This window comes from Eumetopias jubatus, unplaced genomic scaffold (assembly GCF_037043125.1).
Source record: "Eumetopias jubatus isolate StellerSeaLion01/CBP00866 unplaced genomic scaffold, mEumJub1_p1.0 scaffold_16, whole genome shotgun sequence".
Taxonomy (NCBI): Eukaryota; Metazoa; Chordata; class Mammalia; order Carnivora; family Otariidae; genus Eumetopias; species Eumetopias jubatus.
The window spans coordinates 2,961,549-2,983,676 of NW_028274822.1; the positions used below are offsets into that span (position 1 = coordinate 2,961,549).

Below are 22,128 nucleotides of genomic sequence, written 5' to 3' on the forward strand. Positions count from 1 at the left end.
GTTAGATTCTAGCTGCTCTTCTTTTGTCTCCACGCCTGAAAGCGTGTGTCCCTGTAAGCCGCACAGGGCGGCTTACATCCTCTGGCTGATGCGCCCAGAGGGCCAGGAGCAAGCCTGGGCAGGTGGGCAGGGGGTTGGCGCGGGGCAGGACCCAGTGGGCCGGCCCTGAAACCCCTGGGAGACGTCTTGCAGGGTGGGTGTGAGTCGTGTGGGGTCGCTGCCTGGTGAACGTTGGCGGATGAGCGGGCCTGTACAGGAGCCCTGAGTGGAGAATCCCTCCTCCCTCCCCGTCCGGACTCACACAGCACCCAGCACCCATTTCACTGATTCCAACGGTGAAATGAAGGAGAAGAGTTTCTGTTCTCTCAGAACAAGTTGAAGTTTTCTGAGGCATTGGGCTTTTCCTCTCTTGCAAAACAAGGCAGTTTTACCTGTTGGGGTTCAGGCAACGGGAATTGCTGTCTGTATCTCAGGAAGGAGCGTAAGTCGTGCAGGGCTTTACAGAATCGTTGGGTGGGCTGAGAGGGCCTGGCACGAGCCGGGCCTTCTGGGGTGGCCCCCGGAACATTCCAGAATTGTCTCCCTGCAGAGAGCAAGAAGCCACTGTCCCCAGTCCTAAAACTGCTTTTGAAACCCTGGATGCAGGAGAATGGATGCCTGGATCTGAGACCCGAGAGCGGGAGGCTCTGTCCAGTTACCACTGTGGCCCTTCTGGGACAGGCCGGGGGCCAGCTCCGGGGATCCATGCGCCACGTCCCCGCCCGCTGGCCTGTCCTCAGTGCCAACCACATGCCGCCCCTGCAGACCTGGGCGGGGCCTCTGACCAGAGGACGCGGGTCTCACACTGGACCCGCCGCGGGTCCACCAGGGGGATGGCACTCCTGCCCAGCTCCCCGGAGCAGCGGGAGGCCGGCCCCTGCACCCCGCACAGACACCAGCAGGTGTCTCAGGCCCGCGGGGAGCAGAGTTCTGTCGTCCTATCCCTGTAATTAATTCTGGTGCATGCATAGCAGTGTTCCTACCAGCACAGTAATCTTTCCTGAGGTGAAATTCAAGTGCCTGCTTTTTGGTTTTTGTTTTCCAAAATCAATTTTTACTGTTTACTTCAAAATCTTCATTTTTTTCTTTTAAATTTCATTTGGCGGAAGTGTCATGTGGGTGGTAGGATTTCCTGCAATCTTTTGGGCACAAGGTGAAGGCCTTAGGATTTTATTAATTTTGATAATGAAATTTTTGTCATTAATTAAATTTCACAGTGGAACATTGGTTATTGAAGAGTTCTTCTCTGGGATCCCTGATCTTACAAAAATAGTGTTTTTGTGAATTTACAGTATCTACTCCTGCAGGGAGCGAACACGGTAAGGACCGTGTTAACTTAATTCTCCTGGAGCCTTTCCTCTTGGCTCCCGTCTTCTGGCTCGGGGTCTGTGTTTACTTTTGTTGGGAGTGTGTATGTGCAGGTTATTTCCGGTCACTGGCTGTATCTGTGTCTGAAATGGAACTTCTGTCAACTTCTTATCACATAGCTCTCTCTTGTATTCTGACCAGGATCAGGATGTGTTGAACTCTCTATTGGTTTGGCTTTGACTGGTGAATGGGAGATAAGGCCTCTGTTTAGCAGAGTCTGTTCAGTGTCTTCGGGCCCAGAGTTTTGTAGGTTTTTGTAAGTAGGCTCCATGTCCGATGTGGGGCTTGAACTCACGACCCCAAAATTGAGAGTCGCATGCTCCACTGACTGAGCCAGCCGGGCGCCCCTTGAGACCCAGAGTTTAGGTTGACTTTGCTTCAAAGTGTGAAGGAGATAAACATTGAAATGTTGACCCTAAACCTGTACAGGAACGTTTTTGCGCTGAGGTGGTGCCTCACTGGAAATCCAAGGGCAGCTTTGTGGAAGTTGTTTTCTGTGAATGAGAGAGAATAAAATACTGGGAACACATGTGCATTTACCAGTTTTGAAAGGCCCCCCTTCCATTTCCCATGTGCCCCCACCCCACCATCTTGTTCCCCTGGCTTTATGGGGGTAAACGTTGGACACATCCTTGAGTGCAGCAGGTCTCCCGTTTCCTACTTGTGATCGTGAACGTGTACGCTTCCTGCCGTGGGACTTTCAGCGTGTCAGCTCTTTGAAGCTGCTGTTTCTGTCTCGCCACACATGGAGTCACGCCGGAGTCAGAGTTCCTGGTTGTCCCTGGCGGCTGGTGGACGTGTCCTAGGAAGGGCATTGGTGTGGGACCAGAGGGGGGCTGCTCGCACCAACCCGACCTGAGTGTGCTTATGAGAGTGTTCCCCTTAGAGTAATTGATCCAACTGTGCCTTGGTTTTATTTTCTGAATCAGTGTTTTGTTTTACTGTAAAAAGGCCACGGGAATGAAGGGGGAGCTGTAGCACTCTCTGGGATGGCATTTCCTCCTCGAGGGTGGCCAGCGTTCACAGGGGCGCTCTGTGCAGACGTGGTGGTCTTGCGCTCAGTTGCATTTTATTCTCGACTTCGCAGCACAGGCTGTAACCTGTTCGATAGAGGGGTTAACTCAGAGTTTACTAACCTGTCCTCCTTGCTTGTAAATGAGAGCACCAGGGTTCTGATAGGTGGGTCTGATGAAGCCAGGAGAGCCCCCCTCCGGCTTACACACCTGAGCCTGCACCAGGCAGGTGTGAGATCGGGCCGGGAGGAGGTGCTGTCTGCTGTCTGCACGCTCACAGGTCTGCTCTGTGTCTCTGTGTCCAAGAAAGGGAAGACCCCATTTATTCCTGGATCATTAGTGGAGTTGTTGGGACTTGCCTCGAAGAAGAATGTTATTGTCTCCTGGGAATTTGTACATCTCGTGGGTGTACAAAAAGGTTCTGGCTGAAGCCTAGAAACCCTGATTGATGCAGACAGGTTGGCAAAGCTGAGAAGGGTTACGTCGGAAGGGGAAGGCCTTGTCAAGACAGGAAAGCTTTGTTCACAAGCTTCCCGGTGTACGTCGGAGGCTTCCTAGGGCGCAACAGCTCGGAGGTAGGTGTTGGCCAAGTCAGTGTCAGCATGCATGGACTCTTGTCACAATTCCTGCATGTGTGTGGATGGCGCCCGCCCGCCCTGATGGAGAGGCCAGCACAGAAGGGACAGGAGTGTCCTGCATCAGGTAGGTTCAACTAGACATGACCTTCCACCAGGTTCTTCTCACAGGAATGGCCTGCTAAGCAGATTTCAGCACACCTCTTGTGCATATTTCATGGGGGGGCAGAAGGGACAATGGCCTTATTTCCTGGGCCAGAGCGTGATGCTGTCCAGTTGGAGTGGACGCCACTCATCCAGGTGGATCCCCAGCCTGCCGGACGGGACACGGCCTGCCACATGCCCGTCACCTGATGGGATTGCAGGTGGGCGTCCAAACCTCGGGCAGTTCTCCTTTGACCCCAGCTGAGTGGGGAAGGGGCTGGCCATCATCCGCTGCTCGTGTGATGCGGCACTGAAGCAAGAGGTCCGTGCGTCACGCGCTTTCTAATTATGTCACACACCAATGTGGGATGTTTTGTAAAAATACGAAAGGATTTATGACTGTGGTTGTCTCTGTAACTGATGAGTCCTTCATCGTGGTTTTTAAATTAAGACCTGCTGTTGGATCATCACAACGTACTTGAGTGTCTGGAAAATCAAGGGGGCTGGGAGGGAGCCTGGGGACTTCAGGCTCTCCTGGCCTCCTCTGCGGACCCCTCCGCCCTCATCTGGACGCCTCCGAGGATGCCCCCTCTCAGTCCGGGTGCCTGCCTCCTCGGTCTGCATGCCTCCGTGGAACATCGCCTCCTGGTCTGCTGTTGGCTCACTCTTCTGGCTGCTCTGTGTGTGTCTCATCACTCCTGGAGGCCTCAGTGACCCCCTACGCCCCATCAGCAGGCCAGCCTGCTTGGCACCGGTTGAGCCTTTGCCGGGATGCCTGTCCTGCACAGAGCTCTGGGTCGGCCCCACCTGCAGTTGGGGAAATCTGGGCCCTAGCCCAGGGCTTCTCAGCCTCATGCTGTTGACTTCCGAGCTGGTGGCTTTGTGGTGGGGCTGCCCTGGGCTCTGAGGGGTGTTTTGCAGTGTGTTTGGTCTCTGCCCCTAGATGACAGCAGCCCCCAACCCAGAGACAACCCAGACTGTCTCCAGACGTTGCCAGACGGCCCCTGGGGGCTGGATCGCCATCAACCAGTGGTAAAGTGTGTGTGTATACATAATAGCTCAGGGTGGACAGAGTAAGCGGGGTCTGGCGGAGGGATGGGGCGAGCGGGGGGCGCGGCGGAGGGGCAGAGTAAGGGGATGCTATGCTTTGCTCTTTGTTCCCTTGGAAAGTATTTCATTTACCTTTTTGTAGATTTCTTGAGCACGTTTTAGTTTCTACCCAAATCCTAAAGTTTTTGCATAGGTTAGGTAACATGCATACTCACATACTCCTTGAATGGTAAAGTGAGCCCCTTGGTCCCTGCTCTTCACATTTAAACAGTGCTGAGACCCTGTTGGAACGTGTTGACAGTGTGTCTAGCAAGGGGTGGTCGGGCGTTGAGGTGTCTTGTGACCTACGGTGGCTCTGCAGACCCTGTTCCCTGGGACCCGCGTCCCCTGTGAGCTGGTGGGTTGTCTCGTTGCCTTGGCTCAGGGAAGCCACTTCATCAGGCACTTTCAAGGAAAGTTAATTTCCCGCCCTGCAGGCCTGAATCATGGGTTTGGAATCTATGCAAGAAGCAGGGCTAGGTATGTCCACTTGTCACACAGAGACACAGCATTTGCTGCCGGGGGACCATGAGGGTGGACGCAGTGTCTCCCATGGCTTATCAGACTATGCTCTCCTGGACACCGCCGTGCACATGCACCTGCCCCCCATGCACACGTGCACACACATGCACACTCACACTGCAGTGATCAAAGACATGGGCTTGTTGGGGGTTGGAGGGAGGTGAGTAGGGACAGTGGACCCGGGGTCCCCCATACTGTCCTCATCGGCCTCCTGGCTTTGTGGTGATCAAGGAGGGGCAGCATGCCTCGGGGTTCTTACCTCACTCCCTGCATTTGCTTAGCTGCTTTTCAGAACTTACCTTCATTATCAAAAATTGGTACCCGCCCGCTGGGTGCTTTGTAGAAGCCCCTGGGGAGGAGTGAAGGGCCGAGGTCCTTGTTCTTGTGACGTGATGGCCAGCAGAGAAGAGATGTCATCATTTCTGTCCCAGGGCTGGTGAGCTCCTGCGTGGGAACAGGCAAGCTGATGGTGAGTCAGCACGGTGGAGTGGAAGCCGTCCAGGGAGGGCGCAGAGGGCCGGTCGTGACCCATCTGGATGCCGGGCGTTTGAGCTGTGGTTTTGAAGACATCAGGACGATTGCATGTGACTAATAGAGTTTTTAGCCAGATTCTAAACACAATCAGCATTTCATTCGTTGCAGTTGCATGTTTTAGTTTTGGTGTGGGTGTGTTCTGTAAGTCATGAAGTGGACAGAAGTCTGTGAATGGGGGCAGAAAGATGGGACCTTGTATTTCTGCCCCTCAGCTCCTGGTGGCGCTGGAGATGGTCTCTTGACATTCTTAAGGGTATGGATTGATGCTCTCAGTTCTTTAAAAATAGCTTCAACACACATTTTTTCCTTTTAAAGAATGGTGTGTTCGTGGCGTTTTCAATTTTGGACTTTGTAATTGTCTGGCTGTGGGAAAATGAGTGCGTTCTCAGGACTTAGGGTCATGGGTGTAATTATCGGGTTGGACAGCCACTGACCCCTGCGGTCCTCCTGACCTGGGCACACTGTGGTTCTCTTGTGGGAAGTCTGTGTGTGTGTGTGTGTGTGTGTGTGTGTGTGTGCGAATGAATGCCTGGTCGTGTGTGTGGCCGTGTGTGTGACGGGGTGAGGCCAGACAGGCAGACGCAGATGCGGTGGTGAGGGAATGCCCCTGGCCGGGCCACACGGAGCCCGGTGATCTCCAGGGTAGTGAGGGGATGACTCAGCAGCGCTGCAGATAATTAACGTCCACGAACACAGTGTATTTTTAGATGTGGTTTGCGCTGTCGATCCTGTGGCTTCAGCTCTGCCCGCCATGACCGGTGGACCTTTCTCGGTCCTGTATGAAACTGTGAGCTGCCAGCATTTTGAAAGCACAGGAGGTTATAGACGAAGGGGAACGTAGTAGACAGAGAAGGGTGTTTTTTAGGTCAGGAAGATGCGCTGTCTGACGTGGAGCTGGTGAGCAGTTGCTGTTCTCTGGTGACTTTAGGTAGCGGGATTTGGACACTCACATGAGTTCCCGTTTTGCAGTGAGCAGCCTTGCTCACCGCCGAGCGTGCCCTTGGGAAGGGTCTGGTTCTGCGTTTGCAGCCCCCGTGGGGGCTTCGCGGGTCACAGGGACCCCGAGCACAGGTCATAGATTCTGTAGAACAGGTGAAGTGCAGGGAGCTGGCAGAACCTTCCGGGCTGTGGAGCGCTGCTCAGGGAGGTCACGGGCCGACTCAGGGCTGTGTCCATGCCACTGGTTGATTGCTCGGATTAGCTCCTGTCACCTGTGTCGGGGACAGCCGTGTGTGCCTGGCTCAACTCTGAATCAGCAGGGGGACCTCTGGCCACCCCTGAGCTGCTTATTCAAAGAGCAAATACATCAGTTAGTATTGACTTCGATGACGTCTCTAGCAAATAGGCACAAGGCTGAGGCGTGACTTGTGCACACAACGGATATCCTTGGACGAGCCGCCCGCAGCCCCTCTGCTCCCATGCGTGTGCACCCATGCACACACACACACACACACACACACGTGCACACTCACACACATACCATTGTCATGGCTGGAAATTGCCCACATAGAGTCAGTGCTCCAAAACACAGTTTTTCTGGGCCACTGTGCAGAGCCAGCCGTGTTCCTGAATGTGGGAGAAACGTGGCGGCGGTGTGTTGCCGGCCGGATGCAGAGCTGGAGCCGGTTCTGCCTCTTGGGCCCACCTGCCCTCCCCTCGGCCCCAGATCGCCGGCGTCCGCGGTGGGCCGAGGTCCGGGCTGGCCCCCGTGTGACCCTGCAGGGCCTTCTCTGCACAGGGGACACCAGGTGGGGTGAGGGACAGGCAGAGCCACAGGGCCCCTCCTTTGGTGTTCAGCTAACAGAATTTGATGGAAACACTTCCCTTAGCTTTAAGAAAGTTTTAATTCATAGATTGGGGCCTCTGGCTTAGTCACCCAGCTCCTTGTAAACAACCTCAGAAATCCTATTTTGCAACTCTTTCTCAAAATAGCAATATGACTGAAATGGCTGAGAAAATACATGAAGTAATCGGGGCTTTTCCGAGATCCTCTGAGCGGCATTGTTCCATCAGTCTCGTGACTCTCTCTGTCTTGACTTTCTAAAAACTGGGGAGGTTGACGTGAGCCGTCATTTAGGAGCAGAACTGAAGATCCACGGGAAGGGGGGCATAGTTACTGCCTATTTATCCAAACAGGAGAGAAAATGAAAAGTAAGGGATGGAGAAGTTCATGAAGGAGGAATGTCCGTGAGCTCTTTTTTTCCTTTTGCATTTTAATGAAGAACATTGTAATTACAAGCCCATGGTCACAACTCATAATGTGGTTTAGGCAGCCTGCCTGAGATTCCAGAAGAAATTCAGTGATGTGATTTGGGAAGAGCTGCTTAAATTATTGAGTGAAATATAAAACAGTTCTTTCCACTAAGTATCTCTGGTGGAGTGGAACTGTTGAGATTTAATATTTATATAATGGTTGGAACTCTTCACATGAGGTAGGAAGTCTGCATATGTTTCATACTCATTTGTGCATTTGTAACCATAAAAGGCTGTAAGATCACCGGCTCAGCGTCCCGGTGTGGACAAGACCTCCGGCCACACAGGCTCTGGCCGGCTTAGTTAACTTTCTCAGTGGCCGCCTCTCCGCTCATGGCTTTGTGGTTCATGGTTCATCCTAGACCAGGACCATCTGTGTCAGGAATCAACTAGAGCCGCAAGAGAAGGAATGCTTGATACTTATTTTATATATTTAGCTTCATTAAATAGTAATGTTTTTAACTTTGTGGGCATTTAGATGGTGAATCCTGGCAAGTGCTCAGAAAAAGCCGCCCCCAGAGCTAATCGATGCATCTCATCAGAAGATACGTAGGACATTACTCAAAGAATGGAAGTGATTTTACACAATATTCTGTTTGTGGACGGACGTAGGAAATCCTGCCACACCATGCATACATTGGACCATGCTCCCCTTTGGAGTGTGCCCATCTTTCCAGATGCCTGTGGCAGGTGCCCCCCAGCTCCCCAGAGCCAGTCCCCCGAACCCGGCCTTGCATGTGGTTGCCTCACACGGCCCCGGTTGGGTCCTCCTGCTCTTCTAAAGTGAGGGTGGGTCTGGAAAGTCTAGAAGTGTGGTGGCTTTGTGCCGGTCCCACATGGCATGGGGTGCAGTCATGATTCTCCTGGGGTGCTATGTGGTTGGTCACCTGGGCAAGTGCAGGATGGCCCCATCCGGGGACCCAACTAAGGGAAGGACCAGCTGTGGAAATGCTTTCAGTTTATCACCTACTTCCTACACACAGTCTTAAATGACTGTTCCTGGTTTTCTAACTCAGAGCCCTGAGGCCGGTAACTTGTATCCTGTGCAGAGCAGAATGTGGGACACATACAGATGTGCAGACCTTACTTGTTGAATGAGGGGCTGTTGCCCGAGCTGGGGTACACTGGAGGAGGGAGTTTTCCGTAGTAGATACGGCGGCCTTGCGACTAGACCTCGGCCTTCAGACCTGAGTCTAGAGGTGACAAGGACCCAGGCCCACCTTCTTAGACTGGATATGGCGCTCACACCCCTAGAAACTGCCTCTGTTTTAACTTTGAAAGGAACTGCTTCGAAGTCAAGGTGAAAATACCTGCGGATGAAATTTTTCAAGTCATTTACTGAAGTACTAAAGTAGTTTAAATCAATTGCTAGATCATTAACTTTCAGCAAGTTGGACATTTGAAGGTACAGTCCCCCAAAGTCTAATGCATAGAGAGATATTTCTTCTAACTTCATGTTTGCTAAATAATTCAAGTGCATCATTAGTTGAAAGATCTCTGCATTTCAACCCTCCGAAAGTATTGATGCAGAAACACAATGTAAGATGCTTGAAGACCTATTGAACTACTTTCAAATGCTGATTTAGCCCTTTCAGGAGAAATGGGCATGATTATGTTGACCAGAGTTTAAAGCACGTTCCTGGTGTGCATCTGTTGCTAATAAATTGTGTTGTTTAAAAGTCGATACCTCTTCAGTCCCGTTTCTGAAGTCCAGGGACCACACAGGTAGCTGGGCGCGGGAGCATTGGGCTTGTAGATTGTGAGCAGGTGCCATCTAGTGGCGGATGGCCCGCATAGCGCCTGGAGGCCAGAAGCAGCTGCTCCCGGGAAAGCCTGTCTTCCCCAAGCTGGGAGCACAGACCCTGTTCTGCAAGTCAGACTCCTACCTGGTTGTAGATCTGAAGACTATACCAAGAGATAGTCCGATTTTTTTTTTTAAAAGTTATAATTTATTTGTAAATACACAGAATTTGGGTTTTATGCTACTTCTCAAATCTTACTCATTTCTGATGTCCTGCAACGTTTCTTGTGAAAGAGAAAGCAGGTAGTTGAAGTTAGGTGCATTCTTGGTTCTAGACTCCCGTCCTGTGAGCAAAGAGGACTGCCGGGGAAGAGGCACCCGGTGCTGAGCTGTCCTGCCCCCCCCTTCCTCTGTACTCCCATGGTGATGTCCCGAAGTCCGAAAGTGGTAGAAGGACCTTCTTTCCAGCAGTTATTGGACCGTTCTTGGAAGATTTGGTTTACTTTCCTTCTAGTTGTGTCAAATGGAAATGTTTGTTGCTGTGCAGAGCATGGTTTGTAAACTTTTGTTTCATGATTTCTTTTTGCATTTGTGTGCGTTTTTTCAAACAGATGAGTTAGTTTGCGGTTAGATTTTGGAGGTGAAGGAGGGCGTATAAAATGGATAGTGGCTATGAAAATAGACTTGGATTCTGTTCACTTCCACAAGGATGGGATTTTTATTTATTTTAATTTTTTTAAAGATTTTATTTATTTATCTGACAGCACAAGTAGGCAGAGTGGCAGGCAGAGGGAGGGAGAAGCAGGCTTCCCGTCGAGCAGGGAGCCCGACACGGGGCTCGATCCCACGACCCTGGGACCTCGACCCCAGCTGAAGGCAGACGCTTAACAACTGAGCCACCCGGGCGCCCCTGGGATTTTTTTTTTAAAACACATCAACGACTGGGGAGATGTGTTTTCATGGTTGAGTCAGGAAGCAGTTAGTGAGTTCTAGATTTCGAGAATGTGATTGTGCTTATGGCGGGACAGACTGCTGGTTAGGAGCTGGAGCTCTGTGTAGACTTAAGGTGTCTGATTAACCTTTAAAACCTGGTTTTGGGAAAATTCTTGAAAAAGTTCTTTCCCAGATTTTAAGCTTTAGGTTTTCTTGTAAAAGCTGGTTAATTTGTTCAGTCAGAAATCCAGTATTTAACTTGTAACCCGTTTTCTTTTTTTTTTTTTTTAAGATTTTATTTATTTATTCATGAGAGACAGAGGGAGAGAGAGAGAAGAAGCAGAGGGAGAAGCAGGCTCCCAAGGAGCAGGGAGCCCAATGCGGGACTCGATCCCAGGACTCTGGGATCATGACCTGAGCCGAAGGCAGACGCTTAACCATCTGAGCCACCCAGGCGCCCGTAACCCGTTTTCTTCAGAAATCAAAATATGGCTTCCAAAGTGTGAAGATTCTTAACGTATTTTTCTATTAATGCAAATAAGCTCGTTTTATGAGTTATGTTAATAGATCAGTTATTTAAAACGAAAACTTGAGGGGACTTGGGTGACTCAGTCGTTAAGCGTCTGCCTTCGGCTCAGGTCATGATCCCAGGGTCCTGGGATCGAGCCCCCCATCGGGCTCCCTGCTCGGCGGGAAGCCTGCTTCTCCCTCTGCCACTCCCCCTGCTTGTGTTCATTCTCGCGCTGTGTCTCTCAAATAAATAAAATCTTTAAAAAAAATAAAATGAAAACTCGTATACTGTACTCAGTCACACAGAGAAAGTAGCAGGAGCAACTTGGGGAATAAAATATGCATTCATTTATAAAAATTTGAAAATATGATTATTTAGCTGTCACCCGTCATTTTAGTTCCAGGCACTTTCCTTGTCATTTAGGCTTTCTTCTTTTTGTAGTTCACATTGCGTGTGTGATGGCGCACATGAGAGAGCTTTAGAACACTTAGAAGTTTTCCTGGCCACAGGACTAAACTCGCTAGATAGCGGACCGTTGGAAGCAGTTTGCGTTATTGTTCGTGGACACCAGAGGCTGTGGTCTCAGGACGCATGGAGGGAACCATGCTGGTGCTCTGTGTTCAGTGCTGGGGTCCGGGTCCCAGTCGGGCTCCGAGTCTCCGTGTTGGTCACGCGGCCTCGGCCCCGCTGTTGCCCACTGTTCCCCTGCCCTCCTGCGTCCCTCTGCGGACGGCGCATTCCAGCTCTGTCTTTGGCTCTTGGTTATTTTCCCTTCGTTTTCGGGAAGAAGAGCTTCCAGGTCAAACCAGCTTGTGACAGTGTTTTCCTGTGATTCCTTAGCTTCGCTTGCACCGAACGCCTGAGTTGTGTGTCTTAATTGAAAAGCTCCATGGTTAATACAGCTAAAACTTTTCTTGAGCATTTTCTACATCCTATCCAAAACCTCTTGCAGCAATAATGCTTCTGCATCTCCTCTCCGGCCAAGTGTTACATCTTCATTACGTTTCTTTGAGAATCAGTGTTCCTGTTTCTGAGCTTTTTCTCGTTGAAACATCTTTCCGGGGGCTCTTTTTTTTTTTTGCAGACATGTGTGCTGTTTTCTCTTTGTTAATGTCTTGCATGTCAGTTGTCTGAGGAACTCCCAGGCTTCGGCTAAACTTCGATGCCTGGTGGCTCCCATCTTTCCTTTCCTTTCCTCTGGCCTGTTTTTGGTTTTACCAGTTGTCTTGTTGTTAAGACACGTAAAATGATGATAAGAAAAGAATCTGCCGAGAAACATTATTTAAACACTGTAATGTTCTTGCTATCCCATCAAGGTTTTTGTAATGTGACATTTATTATGAAAGTTATTGGAAATTCACAAATACTGAAATTAACTGCTGAAATGTTAGAGTTATTTTTTTCCTTTTTTTAAAAAAGATTTTTTTAATTTGAGACACATGCAACGCACAAGAGGACACATGCACAGGAGCAGGGGGGAGGGACAGAGGGAGAAGCAGAGTCCCCACTGAGCAGGGAGCCTGATGTGGGACGGGATCCCTTGGGATCATGACCCGAGCCGAAGGCAGACGCTTAACCGACTGAGCCACCCAGGCGCCCCCCACTTGTTTTTCATACAGTAGTTCTCAGTTAGAAGACTTCCTCAGGCTTGCAGTATTGGGATATTGTACCTTTGTAGGAGGGTTATTTTATGTGCCATATAAAGCTCAGATCACTAGTATGGTTTAGGATAGAAGCTATTTTCTGTCTCAATTACCCACACTTCCCCCATATACCTCCGTGGAGTTGTTCGTAGATTTTGTTCTTTTCAGTAAAGAGGAGCAAGTAGGAAGAGGTGTGAGGACCCTCCGAAGTCACAGCTACTGGGATGGGACAGCCAATTATCTCAGGGTGCAGTTTGCCGTCAGCCCGGGCGCAGCCGCCGTTTGGGGTCATCACTGAAATACTACGTCTGGTTTAATTAAGAGCATGGGGCTGCTGATCGAATCCCATACTTGGGTTGCACAGGGCTCCCCACGGGTGGGAGGAGGGCCCTGGAGAAGATGCCTCTTCCCGCGCCCTGCGCAGCCTGCGCCACCCCAGGAGGCGCTGGGGAGGAGCTGGCTGCCATGCGGTTGCGGCAGGAGGACGCATGGACTGCGTAGCCGCAGCACGTGGACCTGGGGGGCGCGCTGGGCGGTCCTTGTCGTCCGCCGCAGCTGGCCAGTGTAGATCCGTCACTGGTGTCGGCGTTACTGTGCGGTCATTTTAAATTTTCCTTTATCACCATGTGCTCGTGCTTCCTATCTTGGAGAGAAAGATCCTCTTCTAGAATTGCATGACTTGAGAGCATTTGGGTTCAGTGTGAACAGTTCTGGAAATTTGCCACTCATGTGAGGCCCCATGCTTTACCCCGAGTGCACCCAACCTAAATATAGTACTGTCCTAGGAGAGTCCATGCTGAGCCTTCCCCGTGTGGTGTCTGCTTCTCCTCCAGCAGATGCTCAGGACACAGCCAGGAGGTGGCCCGCCGACCCACTCCTGAGGTAGAGCATCTCAGACCCCTTTCCTCTGAGTGCATTTCCATCCTGCACTTCGCTCTGCAGGCTGTGGTCTGCACAGTGCCCCGGTTTTAACTGGAAAATAAAAAAATAATTTTTTTTCCATATTCAGCTCACATTCATTACAGAAATCTTGTTTATTTTTCAAAAGAGGCAGTCTTTGGGAATAGCGGAGGTGGCGTAATTCGTGGGTTCAGTAGTTTGCCCTCACAGCTCGAGTACGGTTGGGTCGGCATCACTGTGGCCCGATTGAGGACACTGGCAGAGTTCATGGTAGAACACAGCCTGAGTTAGGTCTTGGCCCGTGTCAAAAATCAAAATTCGGTTCTCAGGTCTGTGGGAACTTGGCAGTGGAAAAGACGGCCTTAATAATAGGAAGTCCTTATGTTTTAGCGAGACAAAGAATATTGCCCCAGCCAGACCTTTCCTTATAACGTCCGAGCAGGTGTCTGACTTTGTTCATGGACCGAGGAATTCCGGAGGGTGGGTCACCTTAGAACTCTCCAGGTGTGAGCAGGGTGGGGATCCTGTCGCCATAAACCGGGAAAGCCGCTGTGCCTGCCCCCGCTCCCGTAACTGGGCATTCACTACACTTGGCATTCACTACACTTGCCATATTTCCAGGACGTGTGGTTGGTAACTAGGTTGGTAACTAGGTCGGTAACTAGGTTGTCAGTTTTGCTGCACGTTGCTAGGACCGTGAGGCCTCGCGACTGCCCACACGACACAGGCTTTACTTTTCACTTCTGCAAGCCCCTGAGAAGTATTTGCTGAATTGACTAATTCATATTCCACTTCATACTTTTCGGGGTGCTTTCCTGTGCTCAGTCTCCATACATATGACTCGTGGATGTTAAATGACTTGTTTATTCATTCGTTAATTCAGTGTGCGTTCATGGACCGTCTACCTCCTGCCACATGCGCTAGATGCTGGTGATAACAGTACTTGCATAAAACCTGGTTTGTGGTTTTGGAGCTCAGATCCTTTTGGGGAGAGGCAGAGAGGACACATACCCACACCCGGCCGGGAGGAAGACAGGTGCCAGGGAAACAGAGCACGTGGCGGGAATGGGTGTGCGAGGGGGCTGTTATTTTATGGAGGGAGGTCTGGGAGGTGCTCCTTGGGGACGGAGCGGAGCCTGGTGAATTCCTGGGGCCTGTTGGGGGGGTGGGGGCTGTCCGCATATGGGAAGCCCACCCCGCTGGTTAGTGGATGTGCTGGATGAGGCGAACTGTGCTCTCATGGTCAAACGTTTGTTCCATTATTGCCCAAGGAGGTGTTCTGCAGACTATTTCAGTGACTTTGTTATGTACTTTGTAAAATACTCCTGCCACACCTTAGGTGACCAGGTGCTCATTCACATGTTTTTTTTAGGGCAGAAGAGTGTAAAAGAAAGGGAGGAGGGTGCCTGGGCGGCTCAGTTGGTTAAGCGACTGCCTTTGGCTCAGGTCATGACCCTGGAGTCCCGGGATCGAGTCCCGCATCGGGCTCCCTCCTCGGCAGGGAGTCTGCTTCTCCCTCTGACCCTCTTCCCTCTCGTGCTCTCTCTCTCTTATTCTCTTTCTCTCAAATAAATAAATAAAATCTTAAAAAAAAAAAGGAGGAAAGCTTGAGACACACAAACCTGGACTAGAGTCTCAGTTCCCCCAAATGGCCCAGAGCTCTGTTGGGGGAAGTGCGGTGGCTGGACGGTGGCCGGGTGTGGATGCACTCCCTACGGGCGCCACCGCTTCTCTGCTCAGGCCTGCAGGGTCCCCCCATGCTCCATGGCCCCCCGGGGGAGCTTTCTTATCTTGCTTTCCCTGGAGCCCACTTTTAACCTGTTGAATGCCGGTTTCTGGTTGAAGAGCCGCATGACCCCCAGCGCCTTGCTGACCAAGAGATTCAAAACCCGTTCCCCGCGGTCTTGCAGTTTTGTCTCTTCTTTGACCCTGGAGCTCCTTACCCTCTGCTTTTCTGTCCAGCTTCTCATTTTCATGGGGACACAGTGCAAAGGATCACGCACGGTCTGCCATGGCCCGAGAGTGTCCCTGCCGTGTGCTTGGCGCCGCCCGCTTCCCCACGCCCTCAGCCTGGCTGGTGGGCAGTGAGGAGCCGGCCTGGCCGCCGGCGGGCCCCGGACATGAGCGACTTGGCTCCGTGGACAGGCTGCTGAGGGGGGGCAGTGACAGCGCAGCCGTACTGCCACCTTCGTCGGGGCTTCCGTTACGGACGGTGGTAGCTGATAACGTCCTGGAAGATCTGCCGATGCTGGAATCCGAATTAGTCCTCTGTGTTCACAGCCTAGCTCACCGGGGTGAGCCACGGGGGAGACCGGCCGCACATCCCCGCGGATAATGGGGGCACGTCAGTCTGTGGGAGATCTGCCGATGCCTCTCAGCACACAGCTGCCGGCAGGGACCAGAGCTTCCCCGTGAAGGGTCCATTGCAGTATTTTGTACAGAGGGAGGCCCACCGTACGGAAGGGTATTCCTGGTTTTGTGCTTAGCGAGGAGTTTGGTTTGTGTTCTGTTTGAACCAGAAGAGTGGGAAGGTAAGAAATTATAACGACCCTGGAAAGAGAGGCAAACAGCCTGAGTCCTCTAGCGGACAGAGGAGCCCTCAGGGGCCCATGCTCACGAGTGAGCAACCGTAGGAGACCCCTGGGGCTAGAAGTAGGCCCCATCACATGACCTGCCCACCCCGAGACCTGCCCACCCCGAGACCTGCCCACCCCGAGACGCCACGTCCCCGGGACACTGCCCCGTTGCTGAGTGTGCGCTGAAGAGCTGCTCCTGGGAGAAATCCTCAGTGCCACTGTTCAAGTTATAAATCACACAGCGACAAAGCGTTTTTTCAAAGGTGATGCTCTCCCCTTAACCTCGCTCCCATGTACCTGTGCAGAAAAGGGGCTCGCACGGAGAAATGAGGGTACTGGAGACGCACGTGACACCAGCGGCTCGTGGTCCCCTGTCACTTAGAGCCTCGGGGCCGGGGGCAGGTGGCCTTGCACAGTCACTGGGTTCCTGGGAGCTGACTTGGTCTTCTGCATGCCTGTCCCCGGGAGGAGTGGCAGCACGTCGCCTCCCCTGCAGTGCGTCCTCTGTGACTCGCAGGTGTTTGTCCTGTGTTGACCCCACTGCTTTTCGGTCTTGGCCACAGTTTGAATCACCCTGAGGTTTTTGTAGAAAAGGCTCCTCCCCTGAAAGGCTGGCTCTTGGTCTGGGTTTGGGAATTTCATGCCAGTGTTGGTTCGTGTTATTACGGGTGATTCTAGTGTGCAGACAGAATGCTGCCCTTGAATAAATCCTTCCTTTGTTCATCCTGTACTGAGCAAATGTCAACGTTCAGGGCAGTGCAGCCACCAGCCCACTTTTTTAGGTAGAAGAGTCCAAGATCCTGCAAGGCTTGTTCATAGTGCTCAGTTTCCAGAAACCTCCCCTCAGTAGGCCTGTTCTGGACATGCTCCCGTTCATCTTGTTTCTTCTTGGTGTGTGGCTCAGAGCCGGGGCTGGGCTCTTTCAGCTAGATGTCTGCCTGAGGATGCTTTCTTGATCTAACACACTGGGCTTGTGGTCCCCTAGGACCCTGGAGTCTTTCCCAGCACAGCTCTTAAGCCAGACCTTTCACTTCCTGTGGTTTCTGTTTTTCCTCCTGGGATTTTGTGTTATTTTTCAGCCTTTGTTCCATCTTGTTGAAAACCTTTGAGTCTTTTTTCTGTTGCTGAAGGTTTTGGCTGAGTGTCAGTCTCAGATCTGATAAACTGGTCTAGTCCCATTTCTTCATCAAGGCCCCTGGTAAAACTGATGGTGGGAGCACAGACACTGTAGCATCTTTCATCCCTGTCGGTCCCGAGCAGGGGCATTGTTTCAGCTCACAGTGCAGCTCAGAGTCCTCGACACAGCCTTGCGTCGTCTGGTCCCCGGACTGTCAGCTGAGGCCAGGCCCACGTGCCGACTGGCCAGTGTCGTAAGCCTCGCCACAGAGGGAATCGTGCTGGACAATCCATGGGCTGTTATGGTGCTGGGTGGCTTTCTTTTTGCCAAACCTGAGATAAAATATTTTGAAACGCATCCTGTTTTATTAAACAAAAACACCAAGGCATCCAGAATTTATCTAATCTTAGCAGGTCAGTTGCACAATATGTTTTGATGGTGTTAAGGTTTCCACAAACCATCTCCGTGGCTGAGGAGTGCAGTGAGGTCCCACGGATGTGCAGTGGTGAAGGGTGAGGGTGTTTAAGCATCGCTGTGCAGGTGTGGTGCGCCGCGGCCTCCGTCTTCTGTCACGGGGGCGGAGGGCCTGGGGAAGGACACGTTTCTTGACAGGTGTGGCCGAGCTGAGCGTGCTGCACACAGACAGGGGCCCTGCTGCGTCTCTTCTGGCTCCATAGGCATCCTGCCCAGGAGCGGAGCCCCACCACAGGCGCCATCCCTTCCCAGGAGACGGGCTGCGTGGGTGGCGGGCTCTGTTCTCAAAGAAGGCAGGGCCCCCCAGCAGACAGCCTGGGCCGGGGGCCCGGTGAGAATCTGCGGCACAGCCGCCTCCCGGCCTTGGTGCCCTGTCCTTCGTCCAGAGAAAGAAGGGTGCCGATGCCCAAGCAACGTTGCCGCTGAGCTCCAGCTGCTGGAAGGACAGGAGAGGTAGTAAAGGTGTTTGTCACATGTGGGTGATGGTCACAGTGGAAAATATGAAGAAGTTAAACTTTGAATTTTTCTGTTAAAAAGGAAATTATAGTGCTAACGAGTTGGAAAAAACTAGATAAAGCCTTTGCAAGAAACTACAGTACAGTTTGTTGAAGGACCTCGTGCTGGTGGTTCCAGTAAAGCCATTTTGGGTTTGGGCGGAGGAAAGTTCTGTTTCCAAGACTCCTTAGAATTAGGGCTGCATCGCCAACTTTTTTTTTTTACTAAAGAATCTCAGCGATGGATCTTAGACTTTCTTCCTTGTGAAATTTTAATAGCTTGGAAGTTTGACCCTTTCTTAACCTTTAAGACAGCTCCCCTCATTTTTCCCATCAGCCTGAAGTATGAGGAGGCTGGCACTGAATGCAGTGTTTGCAGTTACCCGTGCCGTGCACTTGCTGTTGGGGAGCCCAGCGTGGGCTGGACTTGGCTGCACATGGGTCCACAGCTCCGGCACGCATGTGGGGCTCTGGGTCCCCTGGCAGCCCTGCTCTGGGTCCCCAGAGCCTGCAGGGCCCGAGCACCGGGCAGGACCTGCAGGCGCTCCCTGGGACCTGGAGAGGCAGGGCGGCAAGAGAACCCTTTGCCATGTGTGGGATTACGCACATTATAGTCGTTGTTTACAGGGATAAGTAACGGCTGTGATGCAGCGAGTACGGGGTGGGGGGGCAGTGGAACGCATCCTTCCTTGAAGCACCTGGGCCCAGCAGCAGCTCAGCCAAGCACCTGGCGTAGAGAACGCGAGAAACAGAGCATCAGAGCGTGAGTTGGAGAGCCCGTGTGCAGGAGTGGGAATGCACTGCGGCCCGCAGCCCTGTCGAGCATCCCCTGCATCAGGGCCAGGACAGGACCCGGGTCCATGGCTCCATGGGGCCGTTTCCGGGGCCCGCTTGTCTCCGCGGGGTAGCAACACAGAGGCCTGCTTTTCAGTTGTGGGTTCTTAATTGAGGGGGAAAAGAAAAGAGGCGGTCACAGGTACTAGTGAATGGTTTCACATGCATGCACACACGTGTTCACACGCATCTCTGTGTACACATGTGGACATGTTTTCACATGCACACATACACGAGTTCACATGTGCGTGCCCCTGTGCATGTTTCCATGTGCATGCATATGTGTTCACATGTGCACCCCTGCGTGCACACGTGTGTGTGTGTGTGCGGCCGCGATTACCCTGTCGCAGGGTACTCGAAGTGCAGGTGTCAGGTGGTGACTGAGGCATGCCTCCCGGGGCCGTGCAGATCCAGCTGCTCTGCACAAGTCACGTACTTCAGGTCAGGCCGCTGTGGCTGGTTGTCATGGCTACAGCACCTCTCAGAGCCTGTCCTCTGCAGACACTCCTCTTAGCCTCGTGGTCAAGGTTACACGCAGCTGTCTATGGGAAGTACATTAGGCCCCAAACTCAGAGCGCATAGCCCTTTGGTGAAGCCTCATAAAGTGCTTGGTGCAGGCTGCCCCTGAGGGCGTGGCTCACGGAGCAGGTGGCTGGGGAAGTGTGGGTGCCCCTCGAGCCCGGTGGGTGTGGCCCGTGGGAAGTCCACCATGTAGGTGACTTGCTCTTGTCAACAAAGTCGGAAATGGTACTCTGGAACCCGGGAGCATGGGACCCCAAGGTCGCGCCTCTGTCCCTGCTTTGGCCTGGATGCCCCGAAGCTTGGCAGCCTTGAGTGACCCCGCTGGCTTCGTGGGGCGGGGTGGAGGTGCCGGGGCCACGGGCTGGCTGGGTGCTTCTCTGCAGTGACCTGGGGTTCACCAGACCCATAGCGGGGAACCTCAGGAAGGGAAGGGGGTGCCCGGGGCTGAGAGCTGTGGGCTTCTGGTCTGAAGAAGCACCTGGTTCTTCAGCTGCTCCCCTGTCCCCTCCTTCAATGTCAGATTGTTTGTGTCCCTGGTTCCGAACTGTCCTCCGGGAGTTAGACGGCCATTGCCCGTGTCCCTGGTTCCGAACTGTCCTCCGGGAGTTAGACGGCCATTGCCCGTGTCCCTCGTTCCGAGCTGTCCTCCGGGAGTTAGATGGCCATTGCCCGTGTCCCTGGTTCCGAACTGTCCTCCGGGAGTTAGACGGCCATTGCCCGTGTCCCTGGTTCCGAACTGTCCTCCGGGAGTTAGACGGCCATTGCCCGTGTCCCTCGTTCCGAGCTGTCCTCCGGGAGTTAGATGGCCATTGCCCGTGTCCCTGGTTCCGAACTGTCCTCCGGGAGTTAGACGGCCATTGCCCGTGTCCCTGGTTCCGAACTGTCCTCCGGGAGTTAGACGGCCATTGCCCGTGTCCCTGGTTCCGAACTGTCCTCCGGGAGTTAGACGGCCATTGCCCGTGTCCCTGGTTCCGAACTGTCCTCCGGGAGTTAGACGGCCATTGCCCGTGTCCCTCGTTCCGAACTGTCCTCCGGGAGTTAGACGGCCATTGCCCGTGTCCCTGGTTCCAAACTGTCCTCCGGGAGTTAGACGGCCATTGGAAAGGAGGCCCGTTTTTCTCACGACCGGTTTCCTGTGACACCAGCTTTGCCCCCACCCCCATCGATGGCTCCAGTGACTGAGTGCAGGTCGCAGGCGTCTCGTGATTTAGTGTCTTGGTCAGAGGTATTGGAAGTTCTGCTGTGATGTTTTATAATCCTTTCTGGGAGCATAAAATGTGGGGACTTGGACAGATGTGCTTTGAAACCCCCCCAGATATACAGTGTCAGGTTACACTGTCCTCTCTTTCAACTTTGGAATTCGACTCATAGTCTCTGGCATGTGTTTTCATAAATTCGTATTCCTTTAATACAGGAAAAACTAGGGCCCCCAACCCCTGGAGTTTCTCTCTTTGAACATTTAAAAGTGACTTTGACATTCTGAGCATCAGTGGGAATTGAAGAGAGGCCACGAGTTTTCTGCACGTTTCGTCCCGGGTTAAGTGCCCTTTAATCAGCAGAGGTGCCCAGGGCTGCTCAGTGTGCCTTCTGGGGAACAGGACATGATATTCAGGACAGGCGGACATCCCCGGAGTGGACCACGTGTTAGCATTCTGGTGCTGACAGGGATCTGAGCATTTATTCCTCCTGTGTCTTACCTCCTCCCCCCTCCTGCTCATCACGACGTAGTGGTCACCTGTTTTAGGTGGGACATAATCCTTTAATATTGCATAGGAGTGGCTCATTAACTACCTACTAATTGAAACTGCACATTGGTTACTCTGCTCCTTCTGATCTCTGTCAAAACGCATTCTCTGAAGGATGCCTTCCTGCTTCCATGAAGATTCCTTTAGAATACATTTAAAAAAAAAAAATACCAATTTGTTGGGATTCCTGAGCCTTAACTCCAAAAAATATACTTAGAAGATTTTTAAAGAACATTTTTTGTAAATAGATACCTACGTTTTGCTGCAAATGTTTAAGTCTCTAAATATTCTTAAATGAAGACCAGCGATATTGGGCCTTGCCATGAGTGGGCACCTTGACATTTTAACCCATTGCAACGGTGACAGGTGGCATTCAGTGTCGTGTCCACAATAGGAACTTGTGTTCTGTGGTTTGGAAAGTTTTGAGATATCCAGGAACATTTGTACACCTTCCAAATGTTGAGCTCACTCTGCCCAAAGTCGTCAGTGCAAATAAATGTAAAATGGAGTTTCTCTCCAGTTGTGTTGAATCCCCTTGGGGTATAGTCTGGTCTGGCTCTGCAGAGGCTTTAGCATGTCGGTCTGAAGGGCATGGAGCCCCGCTCCCACCTGCTGCTGATGCCCTCCGTGCAGCCTGGTTTGGGAAGAGGCGGGCCTCCCTGTGCCAGGGCACCTGGGCACACCCAGGCTGCCTCTCTTGTGGGAGCACCGTGGTGGGAACTCCAGGGGCAGAGAGTTAAGGCCCCTGCCCTGGGCAACCCTCCGGGAAAAGGTGGGGATGAGGAGCCTCACTTACCCACCCTTCTCATGCCTCTGAAGGGGAACTTCAGTTGTCAAACCTTTTGGAATGGAACAGTGGACCTTAAGAGAGAAAGTCATTAGGGACCGTTCTGCATCCGTGTGAAGTCGACCTATAGCCCAGACATTTCTGGGGCCGCCACAGGATCCCCTGCACAAAGTAAGCCATTTTTAGGCCCAGCCTCTGTGTGACCGTGGGCTGCATCTCAGGGTCCCTGCGGCTTCTTGCCCTATGTCCTCAGGATCCCTAACTGTGAGTGCATTTAGAGAGTTCTCTGAAAGTCGTGGGAAGCCTTGTGCTAG

General features: G+C 52.3%; 1 protein-coding gene across 4 annotated transcripts in view; it reads left to right on the forward strand.

Moving 5' to 3' along the window:
- Positions 1-22,128, forward strand: part of ZNF516 (zinc finger protein 516) — a 113,310-nt gene that overhangs the window by 72,456 nt on the left and 18,726 nt on the right. The window lies entirely within an intron of this gene.